Source organism: Lissotriton helveticus, chromosome 12 (genome assembly GCF_964261635.1).
Source record: "Lissotriton helveticus chromosome 12, aLisHel1.1, whole genome shotgun sequence".
In the NCBI taxonomy this organism is placed as follows: domain Eukaryota; kingdom Metazoa; phylum Chordata; class Amphibia; order Caudata; family Salamandridae; genus Lissotriton; species Lissotriton helveticus.
The window spans coordinates 679,984,092-680,010,821 of record NC_136073.1 but is presented as its reverse complement, the minus strand read 5'-3'; positions in this window follow the sequence as shown (position 1 = coordinate 680,010,821).

The following is a 26,730-nucleotide window of genomic DNA, read 5'->3' as shown; positions in this document are numbered from 1 at the left end:
GGGGACCAAAACATCCTTTACTTCATATGCAATCTTTTTAAGACTTAAACTTCCCTATAATTACAAACTATGTATGTACAGGTTTGAAGATGCCTATAATCCTAGTTTGAATGTGAACATCCTTACCATCACACACTATATGTGTAGGGACATGAAGATTATATTTAAACACTATCACTATAGGGCAGAGGTCTTCAATCTGTGGAGCGCGCCCCCCAGGGGGGTCGTGGAGTCCTGGCAAAGGGGGTTGCAGATTCTGTCAGAGTGCAGTTCCTGTGCCTTAGTGGCGTTGGGCTGATTGAGGGTGCTCAGGGCAGAAGCCTCATTCACACTGAGGGGGGAAAAACATCAAAGCCTCATTAACAAGTAAAAGGTCTTTTAAAAACCTGTGAAGTACTCAGGCGTGGCTTTGTGTGTGTCCCTGAAGCTGTTTCAGCAAGGCTCACATACACGAGGAGGGGGGCTGTGAGGGGAGGGGGGCTGGGGGAGGAGGCTGTAGCCCTTTGAGTTCAATGGCGCGCCTGGAGCTGTGGGTCCCGCCAGTTTATTTATGCGTTTTTATATAGCGCGGAATTTACCCAAAGATGTCAGAGCGCTTCACAATAGGAACAGAACTGATACATGAGAACATTACCAGTGAACAAATTACAAAAGCAAACGTTACATTACATGAGGCAAAAGTGACAATCGTGAGCAAACAAAATACAAACAAACGGTGCATTACAGGAGGAAAAAGTGACAAGTGTGCAGGTTACAAAAAGCGTACAAAGTACAAGTAGAGGTATAATACTGCAATAAATAGAGGACACTCAAGCACAAGAACAAACGTTACATAGGCAATGGTGGCACTTGTAAAGTAAAGTACAGTAAAGCACGTGAAAGGTCCTCTCCCCCCCCCCTCCCCGACACGTCCCATAAATCATTGGTTCAAGTCCCAGGAGCCCTCATATCTGTTCTTCACTGTGAGATGTTGTTACAGCACAGAGATGCCCTCCCATGAGAGAGGAAGAAGACGCAGAGAGATACTGACCCCCCCCATGAGAGAGACACAGAAAAGGTGGGTGGATGAATGATGGGTGGATGGATGGATGAAAAGGTGGATGGACGATAGATGAAAGGGTGGCTGGATGTATGGATGGAAGGAAGGATGAAAGGGTGGACGAATGAAGGATGGATGGATGGATAGATGGAAGGATGAAAGGGTGGATGGATGGTGGATGGATGGATGGATGGATGGTTGTGTGAAACGGTGGGTGGATGAATGATGAGTGGATAGATGGATGAATGATGAGTGGATAGATGGATGGATGAAAGGGAGGATGGATGAATGAAAGGGAGGTTGGATGAAGGATGGATGGAAGGATGAAAGGGTAGATGGATGAAGGATGTATGTATGTATGGATAAAAGGTTGCATGGATGAATGATGGATGGATAGATGTGTGAAAAGGTGGGTGGATGAATGATGGGTGAATGGATGGATGAAAGGGTGGATGGATGAAGAATGGATGTATGGATGGAATGATGAAAGGGTGGATGGAACGATGAAAGGGTGGATGGATGTATGAATGGAAGGAAGGATGGATGGATGGATGAAAGGGTGGATGGATGAAGGAAGGATGGATGGATGTATGGATGGATAAAAGGTTGCATGGATGAATGATGGATGGATGTGTGAAATGGTGGGTGGATGAATGATGGGTGGATGGATGAAAGGGTGGATGGATGAAGGATGTATGGATGGATGAAAGGATGAAAGGGTGGATGGATGTATGGATGGAAGGCTGAAAGGGTGGATGGATGAAGGATGGATGGATGGATAGATAAAAGGTTACATGGATGAATGATGCATGGGTGGATGTGTGAAAAGGTGGGGGGATGAATGATGGATGGATGGATGGATGAAAGGGTGGGTGGATAAAGGATGGATGTATGGATGAAAGGGTGGATGGATGAAGGCTGGATGTATGGATGGATAAAAGGTTGCATGGATGAATGATGGATGGATGTGTGAAAAGGTGAGTGGATGAATGATGGGTGGATGGATGGAAGGAAGGAAGGGTGGATGGGTAAAGGATAGATGTATGGATGGAAGGATGAAAGGTTGGATGGATGAAGGATGGATGTATGGATGGAAGGATGAAAGGTTGGAATGATGAAGGATGGATGGATGTGTGAAAGTGTGGGTGGATGAATGATGGATGGATGGATGTGATGAAGTCTAACAGGCGCATTTATGGTTGTCAAAAGTTGAGTGCCAGTTTCTAGAAACTTTTGTCGGAAGGGGGTCCTTACGCCTATAAAGGTTTTACAAGGGGGTCTCGGCATCAAAAACTTTGAAGACCTCTGCTGTAGGGACTTGAACTATACTAACCTTGCATGCTATCTCTATGGAGACTTGAGCATCATAATAAACACACAATATCTTTGTGGCATTTTGAACATCCCAATAATCACACACTATCTCTGTGGTGACTTGAACATTCATGTAACCACACAGTATCTTTGTGGGGACTTGAAAATAACAGTCACTTCCTTATTTCATGTACTTAAAAAATGAAGAAAATTGTTTGCAATTGTTGTCTGATATGGTAGAAAGGGTGACTTCATAGTGATATTCACAGATATGCACCTAAAGAAGAAGCAGGCAAAGAGCAGAAGAAAGCACATGAGACTCCTGATACAGAGGGACAATATTTTGTTTTATGCGTCCTTGAAAGTACCCCAGGGCTCCTTTCTCAGTGCCACACTGTTCAACCTCTGCATGTCGCCATTAGCACCCATCATTCGCAACCTCGATCTCAACATTATCTCATACACCGACACCCAACACATACTCTCCCACGCCAGTGACACAGACACCACTAGAGCGAGCTTCCAGAACACCATGACTGACGTTGTCGAATAGATGAGAACCAACTGCCTCAAACTCAACACTGAAAAGACCAAAGATCTCTTTGGAGGACCCCCCTCACCATCGGATGACATCTGGTGGCCCTCCACCCTTGGACTAGCAAAAACCCCAACCTTGGCATCACTCCTCGACAGTGGGCTCTCCGTGAGACGGTTGCTGCCACATGCTTCAACACCCTCAGAATGCTTCGTAAGATCTTCAGATGGATCGTAACAGACACCAGTAGAATCGTCACACAATCCCTCATCACTACTCGACTTAACTATGGGTACACCCTCTATGCCAGAACCACCACCCTCCTCAAGCACCCCAAACTATCCAGAACGCAAAAATCATCCTCAAAGTGCCAAGGTGAGTCCACTACACCTCCCACATCTGCAACCTGCACTGACTCTCGTCTTCAAACTGCTCATGCATGTCTGCAAAGCCCTCCACAACATGGGACCCGAATATTTGAACAGCCGCCTGACCTTCCACCACCCCCCTAGCCACCTGTTGTCTGCCTCCCTGGCCCTCGCTTAAGTCCCCCGAATCCATTGTACTCGAACCGAAAGACCTGCCTTTTCCCACCTCTGTGCCAACGCCTGAACTTTCTTTATTTACAAATGTTCTGCTATAAAGCATAACAGAAACTGGGAACCTAATTTTATAATAACGTTAATCATAAGATGCAGCATGGCTGAAACTCATTCTCCAAGTCAATATGTCTAATAAGCGAGACATATTGGCTTTGTCAATGCTTGTTTTTTATTTGCAGCCAATTATCATCTGCTTCCAATGAAATAGGAAGTAACACGCTCAAACAGGTTTTGACATTCACTTTGCATATAATATTATTGCTTACTCCCTCCTAAATAGAATAAACAGACAACTCAGTAAAACCTGGGGGTACTTTCCAGTGGTAATGGAGGAGCGATCTAAATTTGAACTAATCAGTGGTATTGCTTAAACGGCACAATTTGCATTTGCGGGCATTTTTGCAGTAGTGCATAGGTCAAAATATCCCAGGAGGGTGTTTTGTCATCCCGCTCACGTTTGAAGAAATCTGTTAAATTATATTCTTTAATCATGATTAGATGTTTACCTGTGTTAAAAACGTGCAAGTACAGGGACAATGCACTAACATGTAAAACTGTTTGTCTGTTACGTACTTCAGACTTCTTGGTACTGATGGGATATATTCTGAAAGCAATATTTGGTTTAACCAGTTCTGTTTAGTTTCCATTTCTTTTATAAACTATAATTACTAAAAGAAATGATTTAATAAAAAATTAAAAAATTAAAAGGTGAACAAGGGCTGCCAGATGAATTAGCCGCATTGGACCTTATAAACCAATTTATGCATTGCTTTATAGGTAAGAATTGAATGAACACCTAACACAATTAAATAACAGGCCTTATCTATTTCGTGGATTCTCACAGGTGCAGGAGTCAAAAATAAGTGACTCAACTCGTTTGTTTGCAATTTCCCTGCTTGCATTACACTGATGCTCGCTTTCAGCTCTTTGCCTGTCCAAATGTTGAAACTGCAGCCCCAAGCGAGTTTCTGAGGGCTGGGGGAAGGGAGAGGTGTCCTTTAGTGCAGGGCACAAGCTTTGACTTTGACCTGCGTTTCCAGCCTCAGAAAGGCCAAACAAAAGCCGTGATTTGCATTCGTAAACACCTCTTCAGGTAGGAGCCCTGGAAACCATTGTGCTGTTAATCCACTGCTGTCTGCGCTGCTGTTCACAGAAGGGTGGAGGGCTGCGTTCTTACATTTTGAGAAGAACTCCTTTGCAGGGTCTCGTCCTAACTGCTTGAAAATGCAAAGTCTGGTTTCCCTTCCTTGTTTTAATGGCGATGAGGGGGATACTAGGAAACGCAGGTAGCCCTGAATGCATTTTCTTTTATTTTCGGTTCGTTACTTGAAAGAGGAGGTGGAAACGCCTTTCTTTCTCTTATTTCTAAAGGGAAATCGATAAAATGCCAGTTATCTCTTAAATTGTAAAGTAAGACCCAACAGCAAACAATCACTCTCTGGCCAATATATTTCGTTTAGTCCACAGACAGGGGCATGATAGACTGGGCCCTCTTTATGGACCCTCGGCTTAGTCAAATTTGAAGTACTTCAAAAAGACCACTATTCACTGCCGCAATAGAGGAACATGTTTTAATGTGCTATTGAAATGATTTGTGAAGAATGTGATTGTCACATTCATGAAACACTGGTTATTACCTTTTAAGTAAGAGATTCATTTTAAAAGATCTAGAAAAAAATAGGTATTTGGTGATAAGACTTTAAATGGAACAGCAGCGCTTCAATGCCTCAAAAAGCACGTATTGGAAACCAAGGAAGTTAGAATATTGGTATTTTTTAAACTTTATAGCACAAATGAATACTAAAGGCTAATTTGCAATTAAAGGATTTCATGCTAAACCAAGGTTGCATTTCCCTGCACGGCAGGGAGAGTGGCACAATAGGAAAATGCGCTTCCCCGAGACCTGCTGTGAATGTCCAGGGCTTTTCATCTTTCTGAGGTCAATGGTGGATAGTGTAATGATTGCACCTGTCACAACTCTTGATTGATTTATTATGTGCTGTATATACTTATAATAAATATTATTATCATTAAAACTCCCCTTCGCTCCTGGAGCATAGTGGATATTCCCTTTTGTGAAAGGCAAGTTGCCATAAAGGTGCATTTATACCTCACACATGTGCTTTGTGACAATACACACAAGGCATCATCTTACAGTGTCAACTTTTCTTTCTTGCAGCTTATATAGTACAATTATGGACCAACCAAATAGCCTTGAAGTTTATATAACGAAAACGTTTTCTCTAACATCGAACAGGTACACCATTGCAGCAGTAGGGGAAGAGTCACTCGGATATTGCAACAGGTACAATACAGACAATAATAGTACCAACTTCCTTTCACACATAGGCCATACATAGTGAAAGCTTGAATGTACACAAAATAGACACAAGAACTAGGACATTTTTCCTCAAGCGCAAGGAGTACAAACTTCCCTAATACACACAGATCAGGCACGGGGCATGCAGCAGCCCTGTAAGCATCTCACACCCACACACAGCATTTACAGTGTGGTAAGCAGAAATGCAAGCTTTCCTAACCCACATTCAGATTAAGTACAAACAGCAGAAAAACATGTTTTCCTCAGACAATAACATGTGCAGCACATGTTAAAGCAGTTCAAGCTGATTAACTACTCAACAGAAGCACATTGGAGGTGTAAGACGGTACAGCCCAAACATTTCAGAACCACAACCCAATGTTCAGAATGACAAACTTTGCCGACTCTCCTAACTTTAGCAGTGAAGTTTCCATCACATTAAACAAGTGCAACATGGGAAGTAGTAGTGACTGAAAATAGATGCACAGTATAGCCAACTATTGTGGCAGCATCTCTTATACCTAGTTCTGTAGTGGCATACATAGAAAGACTCAAGGTGAAAGGCTCACAGGGAAGCAACCATACCTTGTAGTTACCCGTGGAGGAAAGCAGTGGTGGTACAGATGTCTATTTTTAAGGTGTAAGGTGGGCTTGGGCTATTGAGTGGTGCTACATTTTTTAGGGTTTCGGGTAAATATAGATTTTTGGGTGGTAAGGGATTTTTTAGGGTTTAAGGAGGGTATGTGTTTTTGGTTGGCAAGGGAATTTTTAGAATTTAGGGCGAGTATGGTTTTTTGGGTGATTGGGGATTGTTTAGGTTTTATGGTGTATGGGTTTTGAGTTGCAAGGGAACCTTTAGTGTTCAGGGTGTGTATGGGCTTTAGGGTGGTAAGAGATTTTTTTTAAGGTTTAGGGACGGTATGGGTTTATGGGTGGTAAGGGACTTCTTGGGGTTTTGGGTGGGTATGGGTTTTAGGTTGCAAGGGAATTTTTAGGGTTTAGGGTTGGTATAGGATTTTGGGTGGTAAGGAATTTTTTAGGGCTTAGGGTGTGCATGAGTATTTCCATGGTAAGTTTTTTTTTAAAGGTTTAGGGTGGACATGGGTTTGTTTGGGTATGGGTTTTTGGATGGTAATTAATCTTTATGGGTTTGTATGGGATTTTGGGTGGCAAGGGATTTTCTAGGGTGGGTGTGGGTTTTTGGGTGGGAAGGGAATTTTTAGGGTGTGCAGTGGCTATGCGTTTTTGGATGGTAAGGGATATTTTAGGGTTTAGAGTGGTTATGGGTTTTTGGTTGGCAAGTGAATTTTTAGAGTTTAAGATGGGTGTAGGTTTTTAAGTGGTACAGAATTGTTTAGGGTGGGTGTGGGTTTTTGGGTGTTAATGAATTACTTAGGGTTTATTGTTTGTATTGTTTTTTGGGTGGCGAGGGATTTTTTAGGGTGGGTATGGTTTTTTGGGTGGCAAGTGAATTGTTAGGGTGTAGGGTGGGTTTGGGTAGTAAGTGGTTTTTAGGGTTTAGAGTAGTTATGGGTTTTGGGTGGCAAGGTAAATGTTAGGGTTTAGGGTGAGTACGGGTCTTTAGGTGGCGAGGGAATTTCTAGCGTTTAAGGCAGGGTATAGGTTTTTGGTTGGTAAGGGATTTATTTAGGGTTTACGGTGGGTATGGATTTTTGGTTGGCAATGGAATTTTCAGCATTTAGGATAGGTGTGGGCTTTTGGGTGACAAGGGCGTTTTTAAGGTTTAAGGTGGGCTTGAGTTTTTGGGTGATAAGGAATTTTTAGGGTTTAGGGTGATTATGGGTTTTTTGGTTGTAAGGTTTGCCTTAGTGTGTGGGGTAGATATGTGTTTTTGTGTGACAAGGGAATTTTTAGGGTTTAGGGTAGGTATGGGTTTTTGGCTGGCAAGGTATTTTTTAGGTTTTAGCGTGAGTATAGCTTTTTAGGCAAAAAGTGCTTTTTTTAAGGCTTACAGTGGGTGTGGATTTTTGGGGGCAAGGGTAATGTTATGGTTTCAGGTAGGTATGGGTGTTTGGGTGATCGGGGAATTTTTAGCATTTAGGGTGGGTATCGATTTTTAGGTGGTAAGGGATGTTTTAGGGTTTAGGCTGGGTATGGGTTTTTGGGTGGCAAGGGAATTTTTTATTGTTTAGGGTGGGTGTAAGATTTTTGGTGCAAAGGATTTTGTAGATTTTACTGGGATTATGGGTTTTTGGGTGCAAAGGGATTTTTTAGGGTTTAGGATGGGCATGGATTTTGGGTGGCAAGGGAACATATAGAGTTTAGGGCTAATATGGGTTTTTTGGGTGGTAACAAATAATTTAGGGTTTAGTGTTTGCATGGGATTTGGGTGGCAAGGGATTTTAGATGGTGGGTATGGGGTTTTGGGTGGCAAGTTACATTTTTGGGTTTAAGGTAGGGGTAGGTTTTTGAGAGGAAAGGGATGTTTAGAGTTTCGGGTAGGTATGTGTTTTATGGGTTTGAAGGGAATTTTTAAGGTTTAGGGTGGCTGTGGGTTTATGGGGGGGCAAGGGAAATGTTATGGTTTAGGATGGGTATGAGTTTTTGGGTGATAATGAATCTTTAGGGTGGGTATGATTTTTTGGGCGATAATGAATCTTTAGGGTCAAGGGTGGTTATGGGTTTTTGGGTGCCAAGAGAATATTGAGGGTTTAGGGTGGGCGTGGGATTTTGGTTGGCAAGGTATTTTTTATGGTTTATGGTGAGTATAGGTTTTTAGGCGGTACAGGCTTTTGTAGTGTTTAGGTGGGTATGGGTTTTTGAGCTGCAAGGGAATTTTTAGGGTTTAGGATGGGTATGGGCCTTTGGGTGGCAAGGGCATTTTTAGGGTTAGGGTGGGTATGGGTTTTTGGGTTGTAAGGGATTTCTTAGGGTTTAGGGTGGGAATGGGTTTTTTGGGTGGCAAGGGCATTTTTAGGGTTTTGGGCAGGAATGGGTTTTTAGGTGGCAAGGGAATTTTGCAGAGTTTAGGGTGGGTATAGATTTTTGGGTTGCAAATTAATTTTTATGGGTTTTGGATGGGTATGGATTTTTGGGTGGTTGAGGATGTTATAAGGTTTAGAGTGGGTATGGGTTTTTGGTTGGTAATGAATCATCGAGGGTTTCGTGTTTGTATGGGTTTTTGGGTGGCAAGGGATTTGTTAGTGTTTAGGGTGGGTGTCGGATTTTTGGTGGCAAGGGATTTTCTAGGGTTCAGGGTGGGTGTGTCCTTGTGGGTTTTTGGTTGGTAGGGGATTTTTTAGTTTTTAGGGTGGGTAGGGGGTTTTGGGTGGCAAGGGAACCTTTAGGCTTTAGTTTGTGTTTTTTTTGGGTTGTAATGATTTTTTTTAGGGTTTATAGTTTGTATGGGTTTTTCGGTGGGTATGAGTTTTTGGGTGGCAAGGGAATTTTTTTACGGTTTAGGGTGGGTGTGGGTATATTTGGGTGGTAAGGTTTTTTTTAAAGTAGTTATGGGTTTTTAGGTGGCAAGGGAACATTTTGTGTTTAGGGTGAGTATGGGGTTGTTGGGTGGCAAGGGAATTTTTAGGGATTACAGTCAGTGTAGGCTTTCGGTTGGTAAGGGATTTATTTAGGCTTTAAGGTGGGTATGGTTTTTGGGTGGCAATGGAATTTTTAGCATTTAGGATGGGTGTGGGTTTTTGGGTGGCAAGGGAATTTTTAAGGTTAGGGTGAGCATGAGTTTTTGGGTGATAAGGAATTTTTAGGGTGATTATGGGTTTTTTGCTTGTAAGGTTTGCCTTAGGGTAGATATGGGTTTTTGAGTGATAAGAGCTGTTTTAAGGTTTAGGGTGGGCTGGATTTTTGGGGGGCAAGGGAAATGTTATGGTTTAGGATGGGTATGAGTTTTTGGGTGATAATGAATCTTTAGGGTTTATGGTGGGTATGATTTTTTGGGCGATAATGAATCTTTAGGGTTGAGGGTGGTATGGGTTTTTGGGTGCCAAGAGAATATTGAGAGTTTAGGGTGGGCGTGGGATTTTGGTTGGCAAGGTATTTTTTATGGTTTATGGTGAGTATAGGTTTTTAGGCAGTACAGGCTTTTTTAGTGTTTAGGGTGGGTATGGGTTTTTGAGCTGCAAGGGAATTTTTAGGGTTTAGGATGGGTATGGGCTTTTGGGTGGCAAGGGCATTTTTAGGGTTAGGGTGGGTATGGGTTTTTGGGTTGTAAGGGATTTCTTAGGGTTTAGGGTGGGAATGGGTTTTTTGGGTGGCAAGGGCATTTTTAGGGTTTTGGGCAGGAATGGGGTTTTAGGTGGCAAGGGAATTTTGCAGAGTTTAGGGTGGGTATAGATTTTTGGGTTGCAAATTCATTTTTGGGGTTTTGGATGGGTATGGATTTTTGGGTGGTTGGGGATTTTATAAGGTTTAGCGTGGGTATGGGTTTTTGGTTGGTAATGAATCATCGAGGGTTTAGTGTTTGTATGGGTTTTTGGTTGGCAAGGGATTTGTTAGTGTTTAGGGTGGGTGTCGGATTTTTGGTGGCAAGGGATTTTCTAGGGTTCAGGGTGGGTGTGTCCTTGTGGGTTTTTGGTTGGTAGGGGATTTTTTAGTTTTTAGGGTGGGTAGGGGTTTTGGGTGGCAAGGGAACCTTTAGGCTTTAGTGTGTGTGTTTTTTTTGGGGTTGTAATGATATTTTTTAGGGTTTATAGTTTGTATGGGTTTTTCGGTGGGTATGAGTTTTTGGGTGGCAAGGGAATTTTTAGGGTTTAGGGTGGGTGTGGGTATATTTGGGTGGTAAGGTTTTTTTTAAAGTAGTTATGGGTTTTTAGGTGGCAAGGGAACATTTTGTGTTTAGGGTGAGTATGGGGTTGTTGGGTGGCAAGGGAATTTTTAGGGTTTAGGGTAGGTATGGGTTTTTGACTGGCAAGGTATTTTTTAGGTTTTAGCGTTAGTATAGCTTTTTAGCTAAAAAGTGCTTTTTTTAAGGCTTACAGTGGGTGTGGATTTTTGGGGGCAAGGGTAATGTTATGGTTTCAGGTAGGTATGGGTGTTTGGGTGATCGGGGAATTTTTAGCATTTAGGGTGGGTATCGATTTTTAGGTGGTAAGGGATGTTTTTGGGTTTAGGCTCGGTATGGGTTTTTGGGTGGCAAGGGAATTTTTTTATTGTTTAGGGTGGGTGTAAGATTTTTGGTGCAAAGGATTTTGTAGATTTTACTGGGTTTATGGGTTTTTGGGTCGCAAGGGAATTTTTAAGGTTTAGGTTTGGTGTCAGTTTTTGGGTGCAAAGGGATTTTTTAGGGTTTAGGATGGGCGTGGATTTTGGGTGGCAAGGGAACATATAGAGTTTAGGGCTGATATGGTTTTTTTGGGTGGTAACAAATAATTTAGGGTTTAGTGTTTGCATGGGATTTGGGTGGCAAGGGATTTTAGATGGTGGGTATGGGGTTTTGGGTGGCAAGTTACATTTTTGGGTTTAAGGTAGGGGTAGGTTTTGAGAGGAAAGGGATGTTTAGAGTTTCGGGTAGGTATGCGTTTTATGGGTTTGAAGGGAATTTTTAAGGTTTAGGCTGGCTGTGGGTTTATGGGGGGCAAGGGAAATGTTATGGTTTAGGATGGGTATGAGTTTTTGGGTGATAATGAATCTTTAGGGTTTAGGGTGGGTATGATTTTTTGGGCGATAATGAATCTTTAGGGTTGAGGGTGGTTATAGGTTTTTGGGTGCCAAGAGAATATTGAGGGTTTAGGGTGGGCGTGGGATTTTGGTTGGCAAGGTATTTTTTATGGTTTATGGTGAGTATAGGTTTTTAGGCGGTACAGGCTTTTTTAGTGTTTAGGGTGGGTATGGGTTTTTGAGCTGCAAGGGAATTTTTAGGGTTTAGGATGGGTATGGGCTTTTGGGTGGCAAGGGCATTTTTAGGGTTAGGGTGGGTATGGGTTTTTGGGTTGTAAGGGATTTCTTGGGGTTTAGGGTGGGAATGGTTTTTTTGGGTGGCAAGGGCATTTTTAGGGTTTTGGGCAGGAATGGGTTTTTAGGTGGCAAGGGAATTTTGCAGAGTTTAGGGTGAGTATAGATTTTTGGGTTGCAAATTCATTTTTGGGGTTTTGGATGGGTATGGATTTTTGGGTGGTTGGGGATTTTATAAGGTTTAGAGTGGGTATGGGTTTTTGGTTGGTAATGAATCATCGAGGGTTTCGTGTTTGTATGGGTTTTTGGGTGGCAAGGGATTTGTTAGTGTTTAGGGTGGGTGTTGGATTTTTGGTGGCAAGGGATTTTCTAGGGTTCAGGGTGGGTGTGTCCTTGTGGGTTTTTGGTTGGTAGGGGATTTTTTAGTTTTTAGGGTGGGTAGGGGTTTTGGGTGGCAAGGGAACCTTTAGGCTTTAGTGTGTGTTTTGTTTTTGGTTGTAATGATTTCTTTTAGGGTTTATTGTTTGTATGGGTTTTTCGGTGGGTATGAGTTTTTGGGTGGCAAGGGAATTTTTAGGGTTTAGGGTGGGTGTGGGTATATTTGGGTGGTAAGGTTTTTTTAGGGTAGTTATGGGTTTTTAGGTGGCAAGGGAACATTTTGTGTTTAGGGTGAGTATGGGGTTGTTGGGTGGCAAGGGAATTTTTAGGGATTACAGTCAGTGTAGGTTTTCGGTTGGTAAGGGATTTATTGAGGCTTTAAGGTGGGTATGGTTTTTGGGTGGCAATGGAATTTTTAGCATTTAGGATGGGTGTGGGTTTTTGGGTGGCAAGGGAATTTTTAAGGTTAGGGTGAGCATGAGTTTTTGGGTGATAAGGAATTTTTAGGGTGATTATGGGTTTTTTGCTTGTAAGGTTTGCCTTAGGGTAGTTATGGGTTTTTGAGTGATAAGAGCTGTTTTAAGGTTTAGGGTGGGCTGGATTTTGGGGGGGCAAGGGAAATGTTATGGTTTCTGGTGGGTATGGGTGTTTGGGTGATAGGGGAATTTTTAGCGTTTAGGGTGGGTATGGATTTTTGAGTGATAAGGCTTTTTTAGGGTTTAGGCTGGGCTTGGGTTTTGGGTGGCAAGGGAACATCTAGGGTTTAGGGCTGAAATGTTTTTTTTGGGTGGTAATGAATCATTTAGGTTTTAGTGTTTGTATGGGTTTTTGCGACTCAAGGGATTTTTTATGGTGGGTATGGGTTTTTGGGTGGAATGTGAATTATTGGTGGTTAGGGTGGGTGTAGTTTTTGAGTGGTAAGGGATTGTTAGCGTTATGGGTGGGTATGGGTTTTGTGGGTTTGATGGGGATTTTTAGCGTTTAGGAATGGGTTTAAGATTTTGGTGGCAAGGGATTTTGTAGGGTTTAAGTTAAGTATGGGTTTTTGTGTCACAAGGGAATTTTTAAGGTTTATTGTGGGTGCGGGTTTTTGGGGGCAAGGGAAATTTTATGGTTTAGGGTGGGTATGAGTTTTTGGGTGATAATGGATTTTTTGGGTTTGGGGCGGTTATGGGTTTTTGGATTCTAAGTTGTGCCTTAGGGTTTATGGTGTTTTTTTTTTTGTGCCAAGCGAATATTGGGGGTTTAGGATGGGTATGGGATTTTAGGTGGCAAGGTATTTTTTATGGTTTAGGGTGAGTATAGGTTTTTGGGTCGCAAGGTATATTTTATGGTTTATAGTGAGTATAGGTTTTTGCGTGACAAAGGATTTTTTAGGGTTAGGGTGGGTATGAGTTTTTGGATTGTAAGGGATTTCTTAGGGCTTAGGGTGGGTATGGGTTTTTTGGGTGGCAAGGGAATATTAAGGGGCTCATTATGATAACGGGCGGATTGCCAAAAACCACCGCCTGCCTCTAACTTCCCCTTGCCACATTACCATGGCGGGGGTGACCCCAGCAAACGGGAATACTGTCCGCCAGTTTTCCACAGGTAGGCAATCCACCCGATTGCCTACCGGGTGGAAAAGCAGTTTATATGGTGGCGGTGTCTGGTAGACACCGTCATCCATATTTGTATGCAGGCTGGGATGTGCCTTTCCGTGGCGGCAACGCCGCCAATGAAAGGCAGGCAGTTTTTAACATTGGGGGCCCGTAGCGGGCAGGCATGCTAGTGATAAATCCTGCTTATTGGTGAAAACAGTTAGAATACCACTTTTAAGAAGTGGGTATTTCTGTGTGCTTATGAGTTTTTGCGCCTGCCTGTGTATTGACCGTTTGGTTTTGACTGACAGAAGGGATGTGCATTCACTCTAGTCCCTGGGGTAGTTGAGGTGTGTCCTGCCCTGCGTGGGTGACTCAGTGCTAGGCTGAATAGACCTTGCCTGACTTTAGAGTGGCAGGGGGAGTTTTCCTTGTACCTGAATAGGCCTGGCCTTCATTTGGTGTAGTGGGAGGAGTTGCACTTGCACCTGAATAGGTCTGTGCCTACCTTCCACAATAATGGCTCCACCCCCGGTGGTGTGTCTGGGGCCAAGGCTTTCAATATGAACGGCAGTGTTGTGCACTTCTAATATGTGGTTGAAGTTCCCTCAGAACAAAGACTTTGACACTATAAATACAGTGGCTATGACCCCATGAAAATAAAAAGACACTATGTGGGGCACGTACCCAATGACTGCTGTGTGCCAGGAGGAACCGCTGTTTGGGAATACCTTCTTGTGGAACTAACCTGCTGCCTGCTGTGTGGCTGAAGTGACTGCCTCTCTGCTAAGGGACCTTCCGTGCTAGCCTGCCTGTGCCCTGTTCTCTGCCCCAGTGTCTCCAGGGACGAGGTAGTGCTTGCCTCCCTGTTTGCTAATAGCGCGTGGTAAGCGTTTTCAATTCTGTTGCCCAAGGAGTTGGCTCAATTTGTGCTAACCCCATACAGGAGCGCTTTTACCCTGCAGCATGGGCAGCACAGCTCCCTCATCTAGGGCCTGAACATTGAGAAGGAAGAGGTGAACGGAACAAAACGCTCTCCCTGTCGTATTGCTTGCCTTTGTTTATGTTGGCCTGCAGCCGGGGCTCTGCTACATGTCTGCGAGGCCATGCCCAAGCAGCAAGGAATATCGGCCCGGGAGTTCCCTTGGATGTCAGAAGAAGATGCGGCCCAGCCACAACCGGAAGTGACCAGAGCCTCACGTGTCCATTCAGATACTTCCACACGCAGCCGATGTGAGCCCCTAGGTGGCCGACGTGAGCCCCTGGGTGCGGGCATTGCTAAGGAAGGCAAGAGCCTCCCAGCTGCACCAGGCCGCTTGCAGCAAAACATGAAGAGATTCGTACCCATGCCACACTACGGAGCTGTACTGTAGGCATTTGGCTCCCCTTGACGTCTGGCCCCGTTGTTGTGAATAGTGGGGGCAGGTGGACCCATCACGCTAGATAGTGCGAGCACCCAGGGATAGTGTGCTCGCACCAACAAACAGACCTCCCACTGGGCTGATCTCCAGGAGTAAGATCCTTTGGTGTTTCCTTACCCCGCAGATCACCCCTGTACTTCCGTCATTTTCCTGCTTCACTGGAAACCGGTAGTGTTTCCTTGCAGAGAGTGCAGGCCAGTGGCCCTATCACGCTGGTGAGCACAAGCACCCATTGACTGTGTTCTCTCCACCTCGTGCAGGCAGGAGATCTTTTGGCATTTTCTTGCCCCGTAGGGCGTCTCTGTAATTCCTGGCAGTTTCTCTGTTTCTACGGGAACCAGTAGAGCATTTTCATGTAGAAGGAGTCAGGGGGATGTAGAGGGGATGTAGTTGGGTGTTAACAAAGCTGGAAGCAACTATCTTAAAAGATTGCCCTGTCAGACTGGTGACACCGGCTCAAGCAGAAACATGTTCACTTAATCGTTATTGTCTTGATTGCACTAACTGTAATGTTAGGCTTTATGTTTTCAGTGTGGTGTTCACTTATAAGTATTTACTAAAGTTCACTAACATTGTTAATTATGACAATTATCCAATTGGCAAAAGTGGTGTATGACTTTATGTGATGTAATGTCAAAGTGCCTAGTGGCACAGTGATTTATGTGATTGTGGTCTAACTTTTTTTAAATAAATAATACTAAAGATATTTTTATGTAACCTTGTGTGGAGTCGCTTTTTGTGGTGTGCCTAAAGTGTCACTGTTGTATGAGTGCGTTGTGCAAACGCTTTAGACATTGCCTCTGGGATAAGCCTGACTGCTCTGCCAGGGGTTGTCTTTGATGTGTTACTATGTTACCCTTACTAGACTGATGGGTTCTGCCCTACCATACCTGCATACCCTAGCCAACCAGAAACACCATGTCAAACAACTGTAATACTAAAAATAAAATGATAATATGGTCCATTATTATCATTTCCTTTTTTCCATTGCCCTGCTTTAAAGCAGTGGGGCGACGCTCCTCCACCTTAGCGGAGCAGCTGCCACTGTTGAAGTGGCTAAATTAGTTTGCTAAACCACCAGACTAAGACTGTTTAAGTCTTCATAAAACCTATAATCACAGACATCACTGTGGAGACATATTATCTCTGTAGGGACTTGAACAAGTCTATAATCACACACTATCTCAGTGGGGTCATGGATATCGATATAATCAATCAAACACTACCTTTGTGGGGAATTGAACAAGACTGTCATCACACACTATTTCTGCGGGGACTGTGGTAACGCTATAATCACACACCAACTCTGTGAGGACCTGGATATTTCTATAATTACACACTATCACTGTGGGGAGCTTGACATCTCTATAATTATAGACTATCTCTGTGGGGACCTAGCACCCCTATAATCACACACTATCTTTGTGGGGACCTGCCATCCCCATAAACACACACTATCTCTGTGGGGACCTGGGCATCAATATAACTAGGCTGTCCTGTTTTCAGTTTCTATTTTTGGTAAATTCTGGTGGGGTTTTTTCAGTGTTTTGAATATCTTAAAAAACAGTTATCATCAGTGGTTACACATTTTCACGCCACTAAAAACAACAGAAAAAGTGTTTTTCCGGTGTTTATGGAACGTTTTGCCTTTATCATTGCTTGCTTTCTGCACTGAAAGAACATGGTATACAGACAGTGTGCGTATAGTGTATATGAGGTCCAAAGAGATTTTTGCAAATTAATCTTATTGTAGTACACCATACAATACTTCTTCAGTGAGTCTTTGGTCATGTGCGCTCGTGCTTTCCTTCCCATGTAAACTTCTGTGAAAAGGCCCTCTCAGCATTCATAGCACCTTGGGCTTGAGAACCGTCAGCTAAGGGACAAAGTTGGGATGACTCTTTCTTTGATGCCACATAAAGCACAAAATGATAAATATTTGCGTTTTAGTTCCTGGGCATAAGAAAACAGTGCACCAGAATGGACTAAAAAGTCAATAGCATCCTTCATTAACTCTGAAGATTGTAAAGATGCTTTCAGCATACCATCTAACAAGTGGCAAGGATCTCCTACAGGGAATCACTTCAGCTCGGGTATCAATTTTGACAGGTCATCACACAAATTTTTTATATATGTAGCTGAATCACTACAAATACAAACAATATCACTCCAATCTTTGTTGAACTTGGAAATAACCTTTTTTGCAGAGCATAACAAGTGACATGTTTTCCAAAAGTCTGGTGTCACGTTTTCACCACTATCCCAGATGCTTGGTGATATATATACTTGCACTATACCTTGCATTTAATGTTTAAAGCCTGAGGTGTTGGAAATTCACCTACTATCAATACTGACCCACTAGAAACTATGGTCTGAGGTATTAAGGGTTTTTACCCATTCTCTGTGGGTAAATGTGATGACTCATATTAGGAAAGATTTTTTATGAAACTAGCCATTTTACCTATCAGTGAAAGAATCAAATGTAGCCAAAATATCAAATGTGAGTTTGATATGTCCTGATTCTCTACAGTTTATAAAATATTTAAACTAAACCTAAAACGTGAAACTAAACCCTGCATCTTTAGACCAAAGGCCATACAACTGAAAAAAGTAAAAGGAAGAAGAAACAATATTTTAGTGGCATCCCTAAAGAACAAACCTCAAGCAGAATAATGTCAGCCAGTCTTTCTTACTGCTAGCTTGTATAACAAAGTTACATTTTATTGACCCCTTCAGTAAGAACAAAATGACTCTCACTTTTTTTCTTTTCTTTGAATGGCATTTAGTTTGTGGTTGTACAGGTGTTTTGTCAGTGTTTATATGTTTTCACCGGTGAGGGCTATTTTTCTTTCAGTGGGGTTTTATCAGTTATTATAGGTTTAAACCTAAAACCCCACAGCCTAAATATAACCAATCAAACACTATCTTTGAGTAATTGAACATAACTATCATCACACATATCTTTATGGGGATCTGGCATCCCTATAAACACACAGTATTTATATGGGGACCTGCCATACCCATAAACAGACACTATCTCTGTGGGGACCTGCCATTCCTACAAACACACACTATCTCTGTGGGGACCCGGTTTCCCTGCAGTCAAACACTATCTCTGTGAGGACCTCGACATCTCTATAATTACACACTATCTCTGTGGGGACCTGCCATCCCTATACACTCACACTATCTCTGTGGGAACCCGGTCTCCCTGTAGTCACACACTATCTCTGTGAGTACCTGGGCATCCCTATAATCACACACTATCTCTGTGGGGACCTGGGCATCCTTATAATCACACACTATCTCTGTGGGGACCTGGACATCACTATAATCGCACACTATATCTGTGGGGACCTGGGCATCAATATAATCAATCAAGCGCTATCTTTGAGTAATTGAACATGAATTTCATCACACAAATCTCTATGGGGACCTGGCATGTCTATAATTACACTCTATCTCTGTGGGGACGTGGGTTCAATATACTTTAACTTTGTGGGACTTGAATATGATTGTCATCACATACTATCTCTTCAGGGACATCAACATGTATATCATAACAGACTATCTTTAGAGGGACTGGAACGTTGCATGTATCACACCCTTTCTCTATAGGTCAATAATCACCATCTTAGTTGGCATCCCTGTAATCATGCACTATCGCTTTGGGGACCTAAGCTTCATTATAATCACAACATATCTCAACATCACTTGAACATGACTGTAACTACACACTGCCTGAGCAGGCACCTAGGCATCATTATAATCACATACTACCTCTGCAGGAGCCTGGGCATGACTGTTATAACAGCAAGAACCTCAGCATCATTGTTATAACACTCTATGTGGGGCCCGAACATGACTGTAATCACATACTATCTCTGCGGAGATGTAACATAACAATAATCACACACTATCTTTGAGGGGACTTGAACATGAATATAATCACACATTTTGTCAACGGGGTCTTGAGAGTGACTATAATTAAGCGCTATACGAATTCTGAATGAATGTCAGAATGACTCATCGTACACTTTCTCTACAGGGATTTGAACAACACTATCATAATACTCTCTATGTGGGACTTTAATATGGTTATAATCACACACTATCTCTGTGGGGGTCCGGGCAGTCCTATAGTAACACACTATCTCAGTGGGGACTGGAACATGACTATGATCACACACTATCTCTATGGGGCCTTGAACATTACTATGATCACACACTATCTCTGTGGGGACTTGAACATTACTATGATCACACACTATCTCTGTGGGGACTTGAACGTGAATATGATCACACTATCTCTGTGGGGACTTGAACATTACTATGATCACACACTATCTCTGTGGGGACTTGAACGTGAATATGATCACACACTATCTCTGTGGGGACTTGAACGTGAATATGATCACACACTATCTCTGTGGGGACTTGAACATGGCTATAATACCACACTATCTCTGTGGAGACCTGGGCATTCCTATAATCACAAACTATCTCTATGGGACCTGTGCATTACTGTAATAGTGTTATTTCTGCATGAACTGCAGCATGACTATCATCGTACACCAAAACCACAATATCTGTGGGGACTTGGGCATCAATCTAATCATGCAATATCTCTGTGGGGGCTTGAAAATTATCATCATCAAACACTTACTCTGTCAGCTCTAGAATATTATTATAATATCATGCCATCTCTTTGGGGACTATTAATGCACAGCCATACGAAGATGGTGCCAATTGGTGGTGATGATGAAAAACAACTAGGTGGTCAGATGGCAACTTGGTTTTGCCATCTGACCCCATTGCAGGATCTTAAGCTTCTAAATTAATTTAACTATGTCTTGTTTTCATATTCCTTAATGTTTGTTTGCACTCAGTGTGTGTGTGTGTGTGTGTGTGTGTGTGTGTGTGTGTGTGTGCGCCAAAGAGGATTTAAAATCCCCTTCAACAATGGTACCTGCCACAATTGCGCAGGCAGTAGACTAAGCCTGCTTAGAACCAATAACTGGCTGCGCCGATCCATCAGTGAAAATACTACATTTTTACTGATCAAGTGGGAGTAACGATAAAGGAGGAGGATGAACATGTTCATACTGTAAAAACTCCTGCGTCTGCAAGGACGGGTCAATGATAAAGTTGACATCAACCAACATCAAAGAACTAACCCATTGTATCCAATGTGGATGCAGGGCTTTGGAATTCGGAACACTAGCCTTTGAAACGGCTTCTAAAGCAGGTACAGGCAAGACCATGAAAATGCTTTTACTATGTGCCAGAGAGCGTTCTTTGAGAAGGGAAAACGCCATTACAATGCAGCTATTTACCTGCCCACCATTACAACGCAAACGTTACCACACAGGGTAGAGTTTCAGGGTTTAGGGTAGGATCGGGGGGGTCATGCAAAGTCGTGTTTTAGAGCAGGTAGAGGACTGGAGGTAAGGGGAGGGTCATACAGGGTAGTGTTTTAGTGTAAGGAGAGGACTGGGGATCGGGGGAGGGTCGTGCAGAGGAAGTATTTTAGGGTAAGGTTGGGTGGTCGTGTAGGGTAGTGTTTTAGGGTAGGGAGAGGTATGGGAGTTGGGGAGGGTTGGGCAGGGGTAGTGTGTTTAGGGATTAGGGTGGGGAAATGATTGGGAGTCAGGGGGTCCTGCAAGGTATTGATATAGGCTTTAGGGTAGTGAAAGTTTTAGGGCTCGGGCGGTCGTGCAGGGGTACTAAATTGGGGTTTAGGGAAGGGCAGGGTAGTGTAACTTGCTTAGATACTTTTATCAAGAATATACCTTTACCACACGTGCATTTGCGTTGTAATGGCATGGGTGGTAAAGGCATATTCGTGGTAAAAGTATGCGTTATAATGGTAGGTCATTGTAATTGACTATGCGTAGTAATACCAGTGTTGTAATGACATGGGTGGTATTATTACACATAGTAACGTGTCCTATTCTTTACGAATCGCCATTTAGACAGCTGTCCAAATTTTTTCTGTAGAAGAGAAATGCATCTCAGCTGAATGGTACAAATATAATTCATAAGCAATGGGGACTGTGCCCCCTTCATTGAATGTCAAGTAAGTGAAACCTAACACGCCAGGTACAATTCTTATGACCAGAGTTGTAGAATTATGCTGTGTTAACAAGAAGTTGGTAGGAGGTAGGTCAGACTGCAGAGACCGAAGAATTGTGGTATGTTCCAGAAGCGTAAAAAAAAGTTGTATCAAAGAGTCAAGTGGTTTGATACGCTGGGCATAGTCAGGAATGTAAGTTCTCTCAAAATTTAAAATACCCAGAAAAGACTGCAAATTTTTAAGAGTAGATGGAGGTTGGAGGTTAGTACATTTCTCCAGAAAGTGGTGGGCCAACTCCCTACCTTGGTTGGTGAGTTCATAACCCAGAAAAAGAACTACCAAACAGGCAATATGCGACTTTGCAAAATTGAATTTGGATTCCAAGTCTGCAAAAGTCATTATAATGCAATTCACACGCACATGATGGGGTATCAATTCATTATCTGTCAAATGATGTCATCGACATATGAGAAAGCATTAGGGTCGATTTCATGACTTAATTCATTGACCACTTAGTCATTATTGATACAGAGAGCCTTGTGATAGTTAATACTTCCTCTGAGTAACCATTCCGGACGGCATGGTGTGACTGGAGGAGTACGTTTTCCATCAGCAGACTAAATAAATCAAGCATACTCCACATTCTTGTGGTTGTTCATGTAATGTAAATTTGAGCTGGCTGCTCTGTTCACAGAGAACAATAAAGTTTTTTTACATTCAGTCCTGCATAAGTAATCTCCTCTAGCTCAGTTTTTTGATCCACGGATAATAAAAAGAAGGTACCTCGCCCCGTTCTCAAGATCTTTGTTAGAGGGTTGAGGACCTTTCTATTTCCTTATTTTATTTTCCCATTTCTCTATTTGTCCTGTTTAGCCCATTTTTGAGCAAATATCAGAAGTCCCCACGCGCTGGGATTTAGGGCATACTGACGGAATAGAGCGCAAGTTACCGCTCTAGTTTTGGCTCCCGTGCGTGTGACGCGATACGCTATCCATGCATCACACGCGCCCCATTTGACGGGAAGCTGCTCTGTATTTCTGCAACCGGTCTCTGACTTGGCCGTGTACCTACGCGGCAACCGGAGACACTGATTTGGTAGCGGCTGACCACCCTTGACGAAGTAAGGAGGGAAGCGGGGTTCACAGAGGAGGCACGCCCCCACATGGTAGCACCACCCGAATCCCAATAACTTCAGACCACACAAGTTTCTGTTTTATGGAAGAATTGAGGCCGCAGTTTATTAGGCATTTCCAACTTACAAGCGATCCTTTACACACCTTTATTTTTGTCTGGCAAGCCTGTGTCCTTACCCCATCAACTCTGCACTGTGCCCTACATTCAGTGCAGCTATCTTTGCCCAGGTAACCCATCACCTGGGGACGCACCCTTTCCTTTCACTCCGGGCAAGCTTCTGCTTCCAGCCCGACCGGGTAACCTTTTACCTCCGGTTGCCACGCACTCCTTGGGTAAGCGTCTGCTTTAACCCAACCGGATGGCCCTTTTGCTTCCGGTGCCCACTCACTCCCGGGTAACCATCGGGTTCCCACCCGGCCGGGTGACCTTTCACTTCCGGTGTCCACACATTTCCTTCCGGGTAAGCGTTTGTTCCCACCCCAGCCTCTTTACTTCCGATGTGTACCCTCATTGTTACCTGGGCAAGCCGATGTGCTTCCCACCCGCCAAACCTGGTTGACTGTCCCCCCCCCCACCCATCTCTGCGAGGTGACCCGGTAACCGGTATCCCAACTTCCTCCATGCCACAGGCTCTGCCCTCTGTTGCGTAATTAATTGTTTACTTCTGCTTCACCTGAACCCAGGGGGCTCGCGGAGCTTGCCAGTGACCCCCTGGGTCCTGACTGCCCCGTTTGCAGTCTGTGCCCGCTTCGCAACCTGCTTTTGTATTCCTCTTGGATCGCTTTGTATGACCTGCCTGCTGTCCCTTCTTCCGAACCAAAGGACCTCTTCCAAGTCCTCTATGCCTCTGCGACAAAACTAGCCACCTTGTCCAGCCCCCCCCCCCTGAAATCTTGTTCCTCCGTGGGTGGGCGGGTCTTCTCCTGACAAAATTCCCCTAAGAGGGCCTTGTGCCCGGTGCCCGCCTTTAAATACCCCTAACTCCCTGCCACATTCCTAACCCTAGATTTACAGCTGAGCTGGCCCAGCCCTTTTATCTGGGGGGCCCGCTCTTTCTACTTCCTTGTCTCCCTTCCATATCTCCAGCCAATCCTCTATTGGTGTTCAGGCTCCGCTTCCCGGGGGCGGCCTCCACTGAGACCCCCGGTCCAGCCACTATCCCCCTCCCCCTGGGGAGTGGGGGGCTGAACCAAGGGGCATTACCTGAAATGGTGTGTGTGAACACGAAGACTACAACTGGTGGAACAAGCAGTCTGTCCTGGTGTCTTGTGTGTTTGCTGTATGGGCGAGTGGCTTTACTCTGAGATCATTTAATACCGGCAACATGACATATTAGCACTATGAACAAGGTGAGCTTGACCATAAGCGTGTACTTAGTGCATTTACCAGTACTTACCTATACGACTATTTCTCCTCAGTGTGTGACTACAAGGGGTCGCCCTCTACTCCCGTGCCATTTCTAGCGCTCATCTCAGTAAACTCGGTAAGGTGCAGAGTGGAGGGATATGTATGCCCCTAAGCTATTTAAGGATACGCCTAAGACTAAGAGTACAATGGGGGAATTATTTTGCCACCATAACCATTTCTATACAGATGTGTTCACTATACCATTGAGACATAGGCACAGAATGTTTGGAAATATGACATTGGCACTGAGTGTTCATAATTAATTAAATAAGACAATTGTTTGCCTAAATAAAAGGGTGTATAATCGATATTTTACAGAACACCTGTGTCGCACAAAATTGGTTGTTTTTATAAAGTTATCACTGAGAGCACAATTCCTTCACTTGTATTATTTATGTTGTTTGTCGGTTTACTACTATACAGACTTTTTTCACTGTTTTTTATTCTCTCTACTTAAAGATTTCATAGATGAGTAAGTGTACTGGACTGCATCATACTAACAATCAATCAATCAGACAATTTATATAGCGCGCTACTCACCCTGAAGGGTCTCAAGGCGCTGGGGGGGAATGGGGTCCGTTACTGCTCGAAAAGCCAGGTCTTGAGTTGCTTCCTGAAGGAGAGATGGTCGTGGGTCAGCCGTAGGTGGATGGGGAGGGAGTTCCATGTCTTGGCCGCCAGGTAGGAGAAGGATCTTCCTCCGGTGGTGGCTCTGTGAATGCGTGGTACTGTGGCGAGGGCGAGGCTGGTCGAAAGCAGCTGGCGGGTGGGCGTGTAGAAAGTGAGGCGGTTGTCGAGGTACTTGGGGCCCAGGTCGTGGAAAGCCTTGTGTGCGTGGGTGAGGAGTCTGAACGTGATCCTCTTGCTGACGGGGAGCCAGTGCAGGTCTCTCAGGTGGACGGAGATGTGGTTATGGCGGGGGATGTTCAGGATGAGTCGTGCGGAGGCGTTCTGTATGCACTGGAGTCTTTTCTGTAGTTTGGCAGTGGTTCCTGCGTAGAGGGTGTTCCCGTAGTCCAGTCGGCTGGTGACGAGTGCCTGGGTGACCGTCTTCCTGGTTTCGGTGGGGATCCATCGGAAGATCTTACGGAGCATGTGCAAGGTGTTGAAGCAGGATGACGAGACGGCGTTGACTTGTCTGGTAATCGAGAGGGGGGAGTCCAGGATGAAGCCCAGGTTACGTGCGTGCGATGGCTGCGAGGGGGCTCATGTAGACGTTGAAGAGGGTGGGGCTGAGTGAGGATCCTTGTGGTACGCCGCAGATGACTTCGGTGGCCTTGGATCTGAACGGGGAGGCGGACTCTCTGGGTTCTTCCGGCGAGGAATGAGGTGATCCACTCTAGTGCCTTCTCTTGGATTCTGATGTTGCTGAGGCGCTGTATTAGGGTGCAGTGGCAGACAGTGTTGAACGCTGCACAGAGGTCCTGAAGGATGAGGGCAGCTGTTTCCCCGTTGTCGAGCAGGGATCTGATGTCGTCGGTAGCTGCGATGAGGGCGGTCTCAATGCTGTGGTTGGCTCGGAAACCGGACTGTGAGGGGTCGAGGGATCCGTTCGTCTCGAGGAAGGCAGTTTGTTGACGGTCTTCTCGATGACTTTGGCGGGAAAAGGGAGGAGCGAGATGGGGTGGAAGTTCTTGAGGTCGGTGGGGTCCGCTGTCGGTTTCTTCAGGAGGGCGCTGAGTTCGGCATGCTTCCAGCTCTCCGGGAAGGTGGCGGTGTTGAAGGAGATGTTGATGATGTCCCGGAGTTGGGGTGCAATGATGGAGTCGGCCTTGTTGAAGACGTGGTGGGGGCAGGGGTCGGTTGGGGATCCGGAGTGGATGGTGTTCATCGTGCGGGTGGTGTCTTCGGTGCTGACCGGGGTCCAGGCGCGCAGGGTGGTGGTGGGGGGCGTTGGTTCGGTGGTGGGGTGCGTGGTTGGAGCGCCGAAGCTGTTGTGTATGTCGGCGATCTTGCGGTGGAAGAAGGAGGCGAGTGAGTCGCAGAGGTCTTGCGAGGGAGTGATGTCGTTGTTTCCGGCGCTGGGGTTGGAGAGCTCTTTGATGATGCTGAAGAGTTCCTTGCTGTTGTGGGTGTTGTTGTCCAGTCCTTCTTTGAATGTTGTCCTTTTGGTGGTGCGGATCAGCTGGTGGTGTGTGCAGGTTGTGTTCTTGAGGGCAGTCATGTTTTCTGTAGTCTGGTCGTGGCGCCAGGCTTTTTCAAGGGTGCGGCAGTTTTTCTTGGATGTTTTGAGTTCGTTGGTGAACCACGAGGTTTTCTTGCTGCCGGGTCTGCTGGGAGGGTTCTTCAGTGGTGTGAGGTCGTCGGCGCAGTTGGTGAGCCACTGAGTGAAGATGCGGGCTGCGTCGTTGGGGTCCGTTGTGCTGGCGGGAGGGTTCTGGCTGAGGGAGGTGGTGAGCTGGTCGGCGGTGATCTTGCTCCAGCTCCTGCGGGGAACTTGTTGCGGATGGTGGTGGGTTGTGGTTCTCCTGAAGCTGAAGTGGACGCAGCTGTGATCAGTCCAATGAAGTCCGGTGGAGTGGCTGAAGGAGATGTGCTCGCTGGAGGAGAAGATGGGGTCGAGCGTGTGGCCGGCGTAGTGGGTGGGGGTGTTCACCAGTTGCTTGAGTCCGAGGTTGGCGAGGTTGTCCTGCAGGGTGGTGGTGTTGCTGTCCTTGTTGTTCTCCAGGTGGAAGTTGAGGTCCCCTAGGAGGATGTAGTCAGAGGAGGTGAGGGCGTGTGGGCTGATGAAGTCTGCGAAGTCTAACAGGTGGAGTAACATTCAGTACAGTTGTAATACCAGGGGTATATGTGACAACAAGGAAATTTAGCATAGGGATCCCCTTTGTCGTGATGAGTGCCGGTAGAGAGACGGAATCTGATAGAAACATGTTGACCTCTATGCAGAACGGAGGGGTGGAGAGTGTATAAGTGACTCACGCCACCACCATCTGAGGCTCAATGCATGTCCAAACCACATGGCAGGACAAAAACATGTAGTAGATGAACATACAAAATATACACCAAGCGGAGGAGTCATACCATATTTTGTGACACAAGAGAAGTCTACGATTAAA